We start from the raw sequence: 12,544 nt of genomic DNA, 5'->3' as shown, positions 1-12,544 counted from the left end.
TCAAACTGCTTATCTAGCTTTTTCTTCTACAGCCTCTTAGGAAAATGAGGTGGGGGATAGATCTGTTTCTCCCCTGTATTACCCTCAGGAGGAGTGTGCTCAACAGTAGTCTTCCTTAGTTCCACTTCTGCTTCCTTATGCACTTCTTCTTCTTTAGCCTCAACTTCAGATTCTGAAGTCTTAACTTTTTCAGGATTCGCAACCTTACCAGACCTCAATGTAATTGCTAAAACATGTTCCTTAGCTTCCTTCTTACATGGTACTTCAGTATCGCTTAGAAGCGTGCCAGGTTGACGATTCAGTAATGCATTAGCAATCTGCCCAATCTGATTCTCCAAGGTCTTGATAAAAATAGCTTGGCTCTTGCACAAGAGCCTCAACTCCTCCAATTCAGATTTTTCATTAGCTTGTGGTAACTGCTGAAGTTGAAGTTGTTGCCTAGGGGCATATTGCGGTTGTTGAAAACCAGGAGGGTTATACTGCTTTGCTGTGTATGACTGATAAGGTTATTGCACCGCATTCTGATTATTACTCCAGGTAAAGTTTGGATGATTGCGGTTATTGGGATGATAAATGGCTGGAGCTTTGTTAGGGCGAAAACACGCGCTAATATTCACGCAAGTATACGCGTTCGCAAGTAATATAGAATACTTTCTAGTTCGTTCCCTCAGAGACTCAGACTAAATTATTGTCTAATTAAACTCACTCACCAATGTATGATTACTTCTCAATGTTAAGATAATAACACTTAAAATTGTTGATTAAATATTAACTATAATTAACTACTTAATTAACCACTTAACTAACACTTCAATTTATCAATAATAAAACACTCATGAGATCACAACTTCATTATTACTTCCTTCTATAGCCATTGTTATTACCTTTAGCATGTGACAGTGATGATATTAATCGAATAACACAAAACTGATAAAAGCCAACTTTCATTGTACTAATACCATTCTACCAAGCATCCACAATTAAGATAGAAGTTGAATAGTCATCAATTATGTTGAGTTCCTATATGTCTACAGAAATTGACAACACAACGATTTAAGCACAAGTTATTCCTTTTGATTACATAGGGCAAATAAAACTGTTAGAGTTACCCACTAATCATGCACAACGTACATGAACCTATGCTAGCATGGCAAGTTCTAAACCTCAAGATCCACCATTGCTTCACAAGAGATTAACACCCTATCTTATATGTTCGCGACACACATAAGACGAATACGCACAACCAATACTAGATATCATGCAATCATCACACACTAAAGTATTAAACAATTAACTAAAGAATTCCATAATAAATCCGTTGCAACCCCATGATCACGATTAACCCATAATAGAACTTATCGCCATCATGGGTTCATACGAAATCATGATAAACAAACATAAGAAAATAATAACTAAACTAATTATATTAAAACAGAGTACGTCACAAGAGTAAATAAGTCAAAGCAAGAAAACTAGCATCCAACGTTACAACGAAACAAGAATCACAAGAAAATATGCTTCCTCTTCGTTACGGTGTGCTAAATCGGTCTTCTTCCTTATCTACTTCGCTTCTTGCGTAAAACACAATCTAAAATATAATCCCCTTAATACTCTCTGTGAAAATGTCTCAAATCTACCTATATAATAGTCCCATAAAACTCAGATTACATAGAAGTTGGAAGCCAAACAGAAGTAGAAGTCTAAAATAATTTATCTTTTTCCCCGACCCTGCGCGGCCGCTCAGCATAGCTGCGCGGGCGCGCAGGTTGCTGCGCGGCCGCTCAGCATTGCTGTGCGGGCGCGCAGGCCTCTACTGGAAAAAATCCAGGCTTGCTCCGTTTCTTCGCCGTAATCTGCCCATTCCTTTCCTCTTGCAATGGTGAACACATGCCAAGGCTTATTCTTGATGATTCCTCCCCCGAAATGCAACTAATACCCTGAAATGCATAAACACTAGAAAAACGCATCAAATACACAAATACTTGATTTCAAGACACCAATTTAAGCCATTTTAAGACGTTCTAAGTGGTATAAAATGCCATTTATCACACCCCCAAACTTAAATCGATGCTTGTCCTCAAGCGTCACAAACTCAAAAACAAATAAAATATGCATGAATGCAATCTATATGAAAATGCAACGATCCCCCTTACTACAATTAACCAACCAAATTGTCACATCTCAACGAATGCAGTTAGACAACTAAAGATCAATAAACTCATGCAAACGGACATACAGCCAGAAACGTGGTGTGTGCAAATGCTTAACAGATATGCTTCGGAACTAGACCAATTACTATGACTAGACTATTCTCAAGGCAATCCTACGATTATACAAAGAATAAAAATTCTAGGCATAAAGTGATATACAACACTACAAGAACTCTGGAGCTTACTACGGAATCGTGCTTTTTATTTACAACTCAAATGCTTATTTGACCGTGCAATGAGTGAGATCCACAAAAGACTTATACAATGGTATCCATGTAACGAGCGTTAGGTTAGCGAATCCCAGACTCTAAAAGCCTTAGGTCACTAGGCACAAAGTCCCCTAAGAACTTAATAACTCGAATACCAAAGAGCCCACTCTTGATCAATTATGCAATTTTTTTTTTCAATAACTTCTGAGCAAGTGCGTTTCGCTCCATCTTGCTCAACCCTAGACTACTTGCAACATATGCGAGCCGGCTACTAGCCATTTGACGCCTAGCCACAACTAGCAACAAGTTCCATATTTTTTTCTCCAAAATTTTTCTTTTTCATGTCTTTATCACTAAGAACCTATAATCGAATTCTAAGCATAATAAGTAGATTGACCTTGAAAACAACCAAATCATAACACAATCTAGCCCTTTCGCATTCTCTAAGACTTAGTGGACTTACAAGTGTTTCTAGCATGCATATCAACCTACACAACTTAATATCACTTTAATGCTATCACTACACTCGCATCAATATCACAATTCAGTCGATAACTTATTGCAAAAGGGATCATGGTAAATGCATGAGCTACATGACATTCATAAAAAAAAACTAAATGGCATAAATTATGCAACTATATGAACTAAACTATCATGAATATGCAACTAAAGGACACACACACAATATTCCTTAACTACCACCCCCAAACTAAAAATCTTCACTGTCCTCAGTGAAAGTAGTAGAAAGGAACACAGGGTATACCTACTCGGAGTCATCATCATCATCACCCTCAGTGGGTGGAGTATCAGGCGGTGGGTATGCAGAGTCCTCACCAAAAACTGGCCACTGGATATCAGCTCCAAGGCCTCGAAAAGCAGTCCCTAACGTAAGGGTGAGCTCCTGAGCAAACCTGCTCTGCGTCTCATACATGGCATCCATCCGCCGTGAAAGCCTCCTATACTGGGCATCAACCATCCCAGCACCCTCCTGAGCTCTCGAAGAACCAGCCTCACCACGCCCTGGCCTAGCCATAGTAGCACCTCGTGCTGGACGCCCTCCTGGAAGATGATAACACAGCCCATGCTCCTCAGGCTCACCACCGGTCCACTCCTGCATCCCATTCAGAGTGCCAGAATCAATCGGAGCGGCTGGCAACTGCAACTGTTCATGAGCCGGCCAGTTCACTCCCACTGCTCGGCATAACTTCGTAACCGTGGATGCATAAGGGATGTTCATATGCTTTGCTCCCCTTAAAAACTTCAGAATTCCTTGGTAGATAAACTCACCAAGGTCCACATAGTATTCATCATGCAGAATTCCCCACAACAACTGTGCTCTCTCAACTGTGACCTCGTGTGCATGTGAAGAAGGCAAAATATTAGCACATATAAATGCATTCCATGCACGGGCATACCTGTTCATGGCGATCACCGAAAAGTGACGATACTCATTATTGTCTGGACTGCGGGTCCAAACTGTGCCTGGTCGACAGAGAGTCGCACAAATCAAATCCAAGTCAAAATCCACAGCAGTCTTTTCATTCCAGTTCTCCTCCTCGGGCTTCCTCTCTCGCTGTCCAATCACACGGCGAATCGCAGCAGGATGATAATCAACCGTCAGCCCACGGACTACAGAAAACCCATTCTTTTCAGCCTTCGCGTTCGCGTAGAACTCGCGAACAACGCTCATCGGTACTGCTTCGGGTGACTCACAAAAAGCTATCCACCCCTTCTCTGCAATCATGGGCAACAACTCACCATCCCTCCCTGATGGTAAAAACCCCCTCTCCTTCAGAATCGGCTTCCCCAACAGCCTAGTGTACTCCTCCTCCGCAGCTCTGTCAGTTAACCGAGGCCTTGCAGCAGTACCCCTCGATGAATCAGCAGTAGGAACTGTGCTGCTGCTGTCAATAGTGCGTGCTCTCTTGGGTGCCATTGATTCATGAATAAAAGTGTGTAAGAACTGATTTTTGATGTTTGTGAGAGGGTTTAAGTGTAGGAAGTTTTGTGGGAGATATGTAGGATAGGTGTATGTATATATAGGGTGTGGATTAGATTAGGGTTTGGGAATTAAGGGATAAAATGATGGGGTAGTGGGAACAATTCGTGGGTTTATGGGCTAAAACTATTTTTGTGTTTTTGTTTGTTTGTTTTTTTTTTTTTTTTCTGAACTGTAAAAAATTTTCTGGAACTCGACCCCTGCGCGGCCGCTCAGCATAGCTGCGCGGGCGCGCAGAGGGTCTCTAGAATTTTTTTTTTTCAGCCCCTGTTTTCTGATTTTTTTGTGTTTTTGGATAGGTTATTAACTTCTAAGGGTTCCTGTAACAACAATTCATGGGTTGCCTCCCACACAGCGCTTCTTTTTCGTCATTAGCTTGACGTTCCGTACCTTTCTCAAGTAGTCAACAAAATGGCACTAACCACCTCTCGGTTTGCCATGTCCCCATAGTAGTGCTTCAACCGCTGACCGTTAACCTTGAATGCTTGGTCCGAATCATTCTCAAAAATTTCCACCGCTCCATGTGGAAACACAGTTTTGACAATAAAAGGTCCAGACCACCTTGATTTCAACTTCCCAGGAAAAAGTCGGAGCCGAGAGTTGAATAAAAGAACTTGTTGCCCTGGCACAAATAACTTAGGATGTAGCTTCCTATCATGCCACCTCTTCACCTTTTCCTTATACATTTTGTTATTCTCGTACGCTTGAAGTCGAAATTCATCAAGTTCATTAAGCTGAAGCATTCTTTTCTTACCAGCTGCATCTAAATCCAGGTTTAATTTCTTCAATGCCCAGTAGGCCTTATGCTCAAGCTCCGCCGGTAGATGACATCCCTTACCGTACACCAACTGAAACGGTGACATCCCAAGTGGAGTTTTGTATGCTGTTCTGTAAGCCCAAACAGCTTCATCGAGCTTTAAAGACCAATCCTTCCTTGACGGACGAACAACCTTCTCTAGAATGCGCTTTATCTCTCTGTTAGACACTTCCGCTTGACCATTTGTTTGCGGATGATAGGCAGTAGCTACTCGATGATTCACATTATAACGCTGCATCATAGAAGTGAACTTACGGTTGCAAAAATGCGATCCTTCATCACTTATGATTACCCGAGGTGTTCCAAACCTTGTGAAAATTTGCTTATGAAGAAAATTTAGTACTGCCTTTGCATCATTTGTCGGTAAAGCTTTAACTTCGACCCATTTTGAGATATAATCGACTGCCAGCAAGATGTACTGATTATTGCAAGACGAGATAAAAGGCCCCATGAAATCGATTCCCCATACATTAAAGACCTCGACTTCAAGCATCACATTTAATGGCATCTCATCCTTCCTTGACAAATTTCCCACTCTTTGGCAACGATCACACCTTAAAACAAACTGATGAGCATCCTTGAACAAAGTAGGCCAGAAAAAACCTGCTTGCAGAGTACGAGCTGCCGTCTTCTCACCTCCATAGTGTCCACCATAAACCGTGGAATGGCAGTCTCGTAATATCCCCTCCGTCTCACAGAACGGGATACATCTCCTAATGATCTGGTCAGCTCCCTGTCTAAACAAATATGGTTCATCCTACATATACCACTTCACCTCATGCAGAAACTTCTTCTTTTGGGCAGATGTTAAATTATGAGGCATTATGTTGCTGATGAGATAATTTACAATATCTGCAAACCATGGTTCTTCCTCCTGAATTGCAAACAACTGCTCATCCGGAAAAGATTCATTGATTAACGTCCTATCTTGTGAAGTAGAATCGGGATTCTCCAACCTAGAGAGATGGTCAGCTACTTGATTCTCAGTACCTTTTCTATCTTTGATCTCTAACTCAAATTCCTGAAGTAAAAGCACCCAACGAATGAGTCTTGGCTTCGAATCCTTCTTGGAAACTAGATAACGAATAGCTGCATGATCAGTGAATACTGTTATTTTCGTACCAAGTAGATACGATCGAAATTTCTCAAAACCAAAGACTGTAGCCAAAAGCTCCTTCTCAGTAGTGGTGTAGTTCAATTGGGCACCATTTAAAGTCTTACTCGCATAGTAGACCACATGGAAGAGATTTTTCTTGCGCTGTCCCAGAACTGCACCTACCGCATAATCACTCGCATCACACATCATCTCAAACGGTTCTGTCCAATCTGGTGCTGTAATAACTGGTGCAGTGATCAAACTCTTCTTGAGAGTCGAATGCTGCCAAACATTCATCATCAAATTTGAACGACACATCTTTCTCAAGCAAATTGCACAACGGCTTAGATATCTTTGAAAAGTCCTTGATGAATCACCGATAAAAACCCGCATGACCAAGAAAACTACGGATTCCTTTCACAGAATTAGGTGGGGGAAGATTTTCAATGACTCCCACCTTGGCCTTGTCCACCTCCAGACCCATGCTAGAGACCTTATGCCCAAGGATAATGCCTTCACGCACCATAAAATGACATTTCTCCCAATTAAGCACCAAATTAGTTTCCACGCATCTTTTGAGTACGGCGCGCAGATTATTCAAACATTCATCATATGAGTGTCCAAAGACGGAGAAGTCATCCATGAACACTTCGACGTTATTTCCAATCATGTCAGAGAATATAGCCATCATACATCTCTGAAAGGTGGCCGGTGCGCCACATAACCCAAACGAAACTCTGCAAAAAGCAAATGTGCCAAATGGACAAGTGAAGGTAGTCTTTTCCTGATCCTCTGGTGCAATACAAATCTGATTATACCCGGAATAACCATCCAGAAGACAAAAATACTCATGTCCCGCCAATCTGTCAAGCATCTGATCAATAAATGGAAGGGGGAAGTGATCCTTCCTTGTGGCTTTGTTCAATTTTCTATAATCCATGCATACTCTCCATCCTGTAACTGTTCGAGTAGGGATGAGCTCATTCTTTTCATTTGCGACCACAGTGATACCTCCCTTCTTAGGTACACATTGTACGGGGCTCACCCACGAGCTGTCAGAAATAGGATAAATGATGCCTGCATCTAGCCATTTCAGAATTTCTTTCTTCACCACCTCCTTCATGATGGGATTCAGTCTTCGCTGCTGTTTCACAGTTGGCTTACTAACTTCCTCTAGCAGAATTTTATGTATACAATATGAAGGACTTATCCCCTTGATGTCTGCTATGGTCCATCCAATAGCCGATTTGAATTCTCTCAAAATCCTTAAGAGCTTGTCTTCCTCACTGCCTGAAAGGTCAGATGAAATAATAACAGGTAACGTAGATGAATCACCTAAAAAAGCATACCTCAAGTGTTCAGGTAATGGCTTGAGCTCCAAGGTAGGTGCTTCCTCTATTGATGGTTTGAGCTTCCCTTCAGCGTTCTTGAGGTCAGAAGTACCAAGAGATTCAAATGGTATGTCCAGCTTTCGCTTCCAGGGAGAAGCGTTCAGATATTGTAATTGCTCGTTGTTATCTTCATCATCGCTGTCAAAATCCCCCACTAAGGCCTTTTCCAATGCATCAGACATTAGCATGTGATCGAGTTCCGAAGTAACCGCAGAATCAATCACATCCACTTTTAAGCACTCCTCATCTTCTGTAGGGAATTTCATTGCCTTGAATACGTTGAAGGTCACATCCTGATCTTGGACCCGCATAGTAAGTTCCCCTTTTTGCACATCTATCAAGGTACGACCAGTAGCCAAGAAAGGCCTCCCCAAGATTATGGGAATCTTCTTATCTTCCTCAAAATCCAGAATAACAAAATCTGCTGGAAAGAAGAGCTTATCCACTTTAACGAGCACATCCTCAACTATGCCCCTTGGGTAAGTAATGGAACGGTCAGCCAATTATAGTGACATGTACGTGGGTTTTGGATCAGGCAGATCCAGTTTTTTAAAGATCGACAACGGCATCAGATTAATGCTTGCTCCCAAATCACAAAGGCACTTGTCAAACGTCAGATTGCCAATTGTGCAAGGAATGGTGAAGCTCCCTGGATCTTTCAGTTTTGGTGGTAACTTTTGTTGCAGAACAGCGCTGCATTCTTCCGTGAGAGCAACGGTTTCAAGGTCATCCAGTTTCACCTTCCTTGAAAGAATAGTCTTCATAAACTTCGCATAACTAGGCATTTGTTCCAGAGCCTCAGTGAAAGGTATATTGATGTGAAGTTTCTTGAACACCTCCAGAAACTTCCCGAACTGTCTATCCAGCTTTTGCTGCTGCAATCTCTTAGGAAAAGGTGGTGGAGGATAGAGCTGTTTCTCCCCTGTATTAGCCTCAGGCAGAGTGTGTTCAACAGTAGTCTTCCTTGGTTCCGCCGCTTTCTCCTTTTGCTTAAATTCTTCACCTCTAATTTCAGCTTCTACTTCTTTTACCTTTTCAGCATAAGCTACTTTTCCAGACCTTAAGGTAATAGCCTTGACTTGCTCTTTAGCTTCCTTCCTGCCTGGTACTTCCGTGTCACTGGGAAGAGTGCCAGGTTGACGATTGAGCACTGCATTGGCTAATTGACCAATTTGATTTTCCAAGGTCTTGATAGAAACCGCCTGACTCTTGCACAACAACTTAAGTTCCTCAAAATAAGCACTAGTAGGTACAGCTGCACTTCCCTGTTGAGGATATGATTGCCTTGTAGCATACTACTGTGGTTGCTGGAATCCAGGTGGGTTAAACTGTTTACTTACTCCTTGCTGATATGGTGGCTGAATAGTATTCTGATTATTCCCCCAGCTGAAATTTGGATGATTTCTGTTATTAGGATGATAGGTCGCTGGCACAGGCTGCTGTTGTCGATGATAATTATTCGCATACTGAACAGATTCGTTGACAAGAGAACACTGATCCGTAGCATGAGAACCTGCATAAAGCTCACAAACCATAGCTATTTGATTAACTCCATACGTAGCCAGAGAATCAACCTTCATTGATAGCGCTTGGAGCTGGGCTGCAATAGCGGTGGCCGCATCAACTTCCAGAATACCTGCTACCTTGCCTGACGTCATCCTCTGAGTTGGGTTTTGATGCTCATTTGCAGCCATCGTCTCGATAAGATTATATGCCTCAGTATAGCTTTTAGCCCATAAGGCGCCTCCAGCTGCTGCATCGAGCATGGGCCGAGATTGGGCCCCCAAACCATTATAGAAACCAGTGATCACCATCCAATCCGGCATTCCATGATGTGGACATTTTCTCAACATTTCCTTGTAGCGTTCCCAAGCCTCGCACATAGATTCTGTAGGTTGCTGCGCAAACTGAGTAAGAGCACTCCTCATAGCAGCAGTCTTTGCCATTGGATAAAACTTCACCAGAAACTTTTGCGCAAGATCTTGCCACGTAGTGATGGACCCAGCTGGTTCAGAATGTAACCAGTCTTTAGCCTTATCCCTCAGTGAGAATGGGAAAAGCCTCAACTTGATAGCCTCATCAGTCACGCCATTATACTTAAAAGTGCTGCAGATCTCGACAAAATTCCTTATGTGCATGTTGGGGTCTTCAGTTGCCGCTCCTCCAAAAGAAACAGAATTCTGCACCATCTGAATAGTGCCCGACTTGATTTCAAAGGTGTTAGCTTGAATAGCCGGATGAAGGATGCTTGACTGAATGTCATCAATTTTAGGCCGAGAAAAATCCATAAGAGCTGGATCAGCTTGAACAATACGATCTCCCATGTTTACTGGTTCTTTCTGCTCAGTTCCTGAATCCGAATCCTCAAAATCTAACTTCTCCGGAATATCAAGAACTTTGTCTGTCTCCTCAGCTGTATCTAAAGTCCTCTTGCGAGCACGAGAACGAGTTTGCATAAACGCTTGCTAAAGTACCTGAAACACAACCGAAAAGAGTAAGTAACTACTACGTCCTAATCACTGAGTCCTAATGACCAATGATGGTAAGTACATAAACTAAACAAATACGCCGAGTCCCCGGCAGCGGCGCCAAAAACTTGTTAGGGCGAAAACACGCGCTAATATTCACGCAAGTATACGCGTTCGCAAGTAATATAGAATACTTTCTAGTTCGTTCCCTCAGAGACTCAGACTAAATTATTGTCTAATTAAACTCACTCACCAATGTATGATTACTTCTCAATGTTAAGATAATAACACTTAAAATTGTTGATTAAATATTAACTATAATTAACTACTTAATTAACCACTTAACTAACACTTCAATTTATCAATAATAAAATACTCATGAGATCACAACTTCATTATTACTTCCTTCTATAGCCATTGTTATTACCTTTAACATGTGACAGTGATGATATTAATCGAATAACACAAAACTGATAAAAGCCAACTTTCATTGTACTAATACCATTCTACCAAGCATCCACAATTAAGATAGAAGTTGAATAGTCATCAATTATGTTGAGTTCCTATATGTCTACAGAAATTGACAACACAACGATTTAAGCACAAGTTATTCCTTTTGATTACATAGGGCAAATAAAACTGTTAGAGTTACCCACTAATCATGCACAACGTACATAAACCTATGCTAGCATGGCAAGTTCTAAACCTCAAGATCCACTGTCGCTTCACAAGAGATTAACACCCTATCTTATATGTTCGCGATGCACATAAGACGAATACGCACAACCAATACTAGATATCATGCAATCATCACACACTAAAGTATTAAACAATTAACTAAAAAATTCCATAATAAATCCGTTGCAACCCCATGATCACGATTAGCCCATAATAGAACTTATCGCCATCATGGGTTCATATGAAATCATGATAAACAAACACAAGAAAATAATAACTAAACTAATTATATTAAAACAGAGTACGTCACAAGAGTAAATAAGTCAAAGCAAGAAAACTAGCATCCAACGTTACAACAAAACAAGAATCACAAGAAAATATGCTTCCTCTTCGTTGCGGTGTGCTAAATCGGTCTTCTTCCTTATCTCCTTCGCTTCTTGCGTAGAACACAATCTAAAACATAATCCCCTTAATACTCTCTGTGAAAACGTCTCAAATCTACCTATATAATAGTCCCATAATACTCAGATTACATAGAAGTTGGAAGCCAAACAGAAGTAGAAGTCTAAAATAATTTATCTTTTTCCCCGACCCTGCGCGGTCGCTCAACATAGCTGCGCGGGCGTGCAGGTTGCTGCGCGGCCTGGCCGCTCAGCATTGCTGCACGGGCGCGCAGGCCTCTACTGGAAAAAATCCAGGCTTGCTCCGTTTCTTCGCCGTAATCTGCCCATTCCTTTCCTCTCGCAATGGTGAACACATGCCAAGGCTTATTCTTGATGATTCCTCCCCCGAAATGCAACTAATACCCTGAAATGCATAAACACTAGAAAAACGCATCAAATACACAAAATACTTGATTTCAAGACACCAATTTAAGCCATTTTAAGACGTTCTAAGTGGTATAAAATGCCACTTATCAAGCTTGCTGTTGTGATCTCTGAAAGTTGCTCACAAATTGAGCTGATTCGCTAGAAATAACACACTGCTCAGTTTCATCTGCCCCCGCACAAAGCTCACAAACACTAGCAATTTGATTAACTCCATAATTAGCCAAAGAGTCCACTTTCATCGTCAAAGCTTGAAGTTGAGCAGCTATAGCAGTAGCCGTATCCACTTTCAAAATTCCTGCTACCTTTTCTTGCAATATTCTTTGTGTAGAATTATGGTATTCATTAGATGCCATGAGCTCAATCAACCCATAAGCTTCATTATAGCTTTTGGCCCATAAGGCTCCACCAGATGCTACAGCATATGTGTAGACTGTGCGCCTAAACCATTATAGAAATAGTTTATAATCATCCAATCAGGCATGCCATGGTGTGGGTACTTCCTTAGCATCTCCTTATATTGATCCCAAGCCTCACACAGAGATTCTCCAGTTTGTTGTGCAAACTGAGTAAGAGCATTCCTGATTGCAGCAGTCTTCGCCATAGGAAAGAATTTAATGAGAAACTTTTGAGCAAGATCCTCCCATGTGGTGATAGACCTTGGTGGTAGAGAATGTAACCAGCACTTTTCTTTATCCCTCAGAGAGAATGGGAAGAGTCGCAGCTTGATAGCATCTTCAGTCACCCCATTGAACTTGAAAGTATCGCAGATCTTGATGAAATCCCCGATGTGCATGTTGGGGTCTTCTATAAGAGAACCCCCAAACTGAACTGAGTTCTGTATCATCT

The 12,544-nt window shown here is 41.6% G+C and overlaps 2 non-coding genes across 2 annotated transcripts; both read left to right on the top strand.

Moving 5' to 3' along the window:
* Positions 1 to 9,546: 9,546 nt before the first annotated feature.
* LOC141687809 (small nucleolar RNA R71) lies at positions 9,547 to 9,653 on the top strand. Its single transcript, XR_012561290.1, has one exon. It is a non-coding gene; the product is annotated as a small nucleolar RNA R71 (small nucleolar RNA).
* Positions 9,654 to 12,177: 2,524 nt separating this feature from the next.
* Positions 12,178 to 12,284, top strand: LOC141688494 (small nucleolar RNA R71). Its single transcript, XR_012561935.1, has one exon. It is a non-coding gene; the product is annotated as a small nucleolar RNA R71 (small nucleolar RNA).
* The last annotated feature ends 260 nt before the right edge of the window (positions 12,285 to 12,544 follow it).

Source organism: Apium graveolens, chromosome 9 (assembly GCF_009905375.1).
Source record: "Apium graveolens cultivar Ventura chromosome 9, ASM990537v1, whole genome shotgun sequence".
Classification (NCBI taxonomy): domain Eukaryota; kingdom Viridiplantae; phylum Streptophyta; class Magnoliopsida; order Apiales; family Apiaceae; genus Apium; species Apium graveolens.
This window is presented reverse-complemented; position numbering and strand designations above follow the sequence as displayed.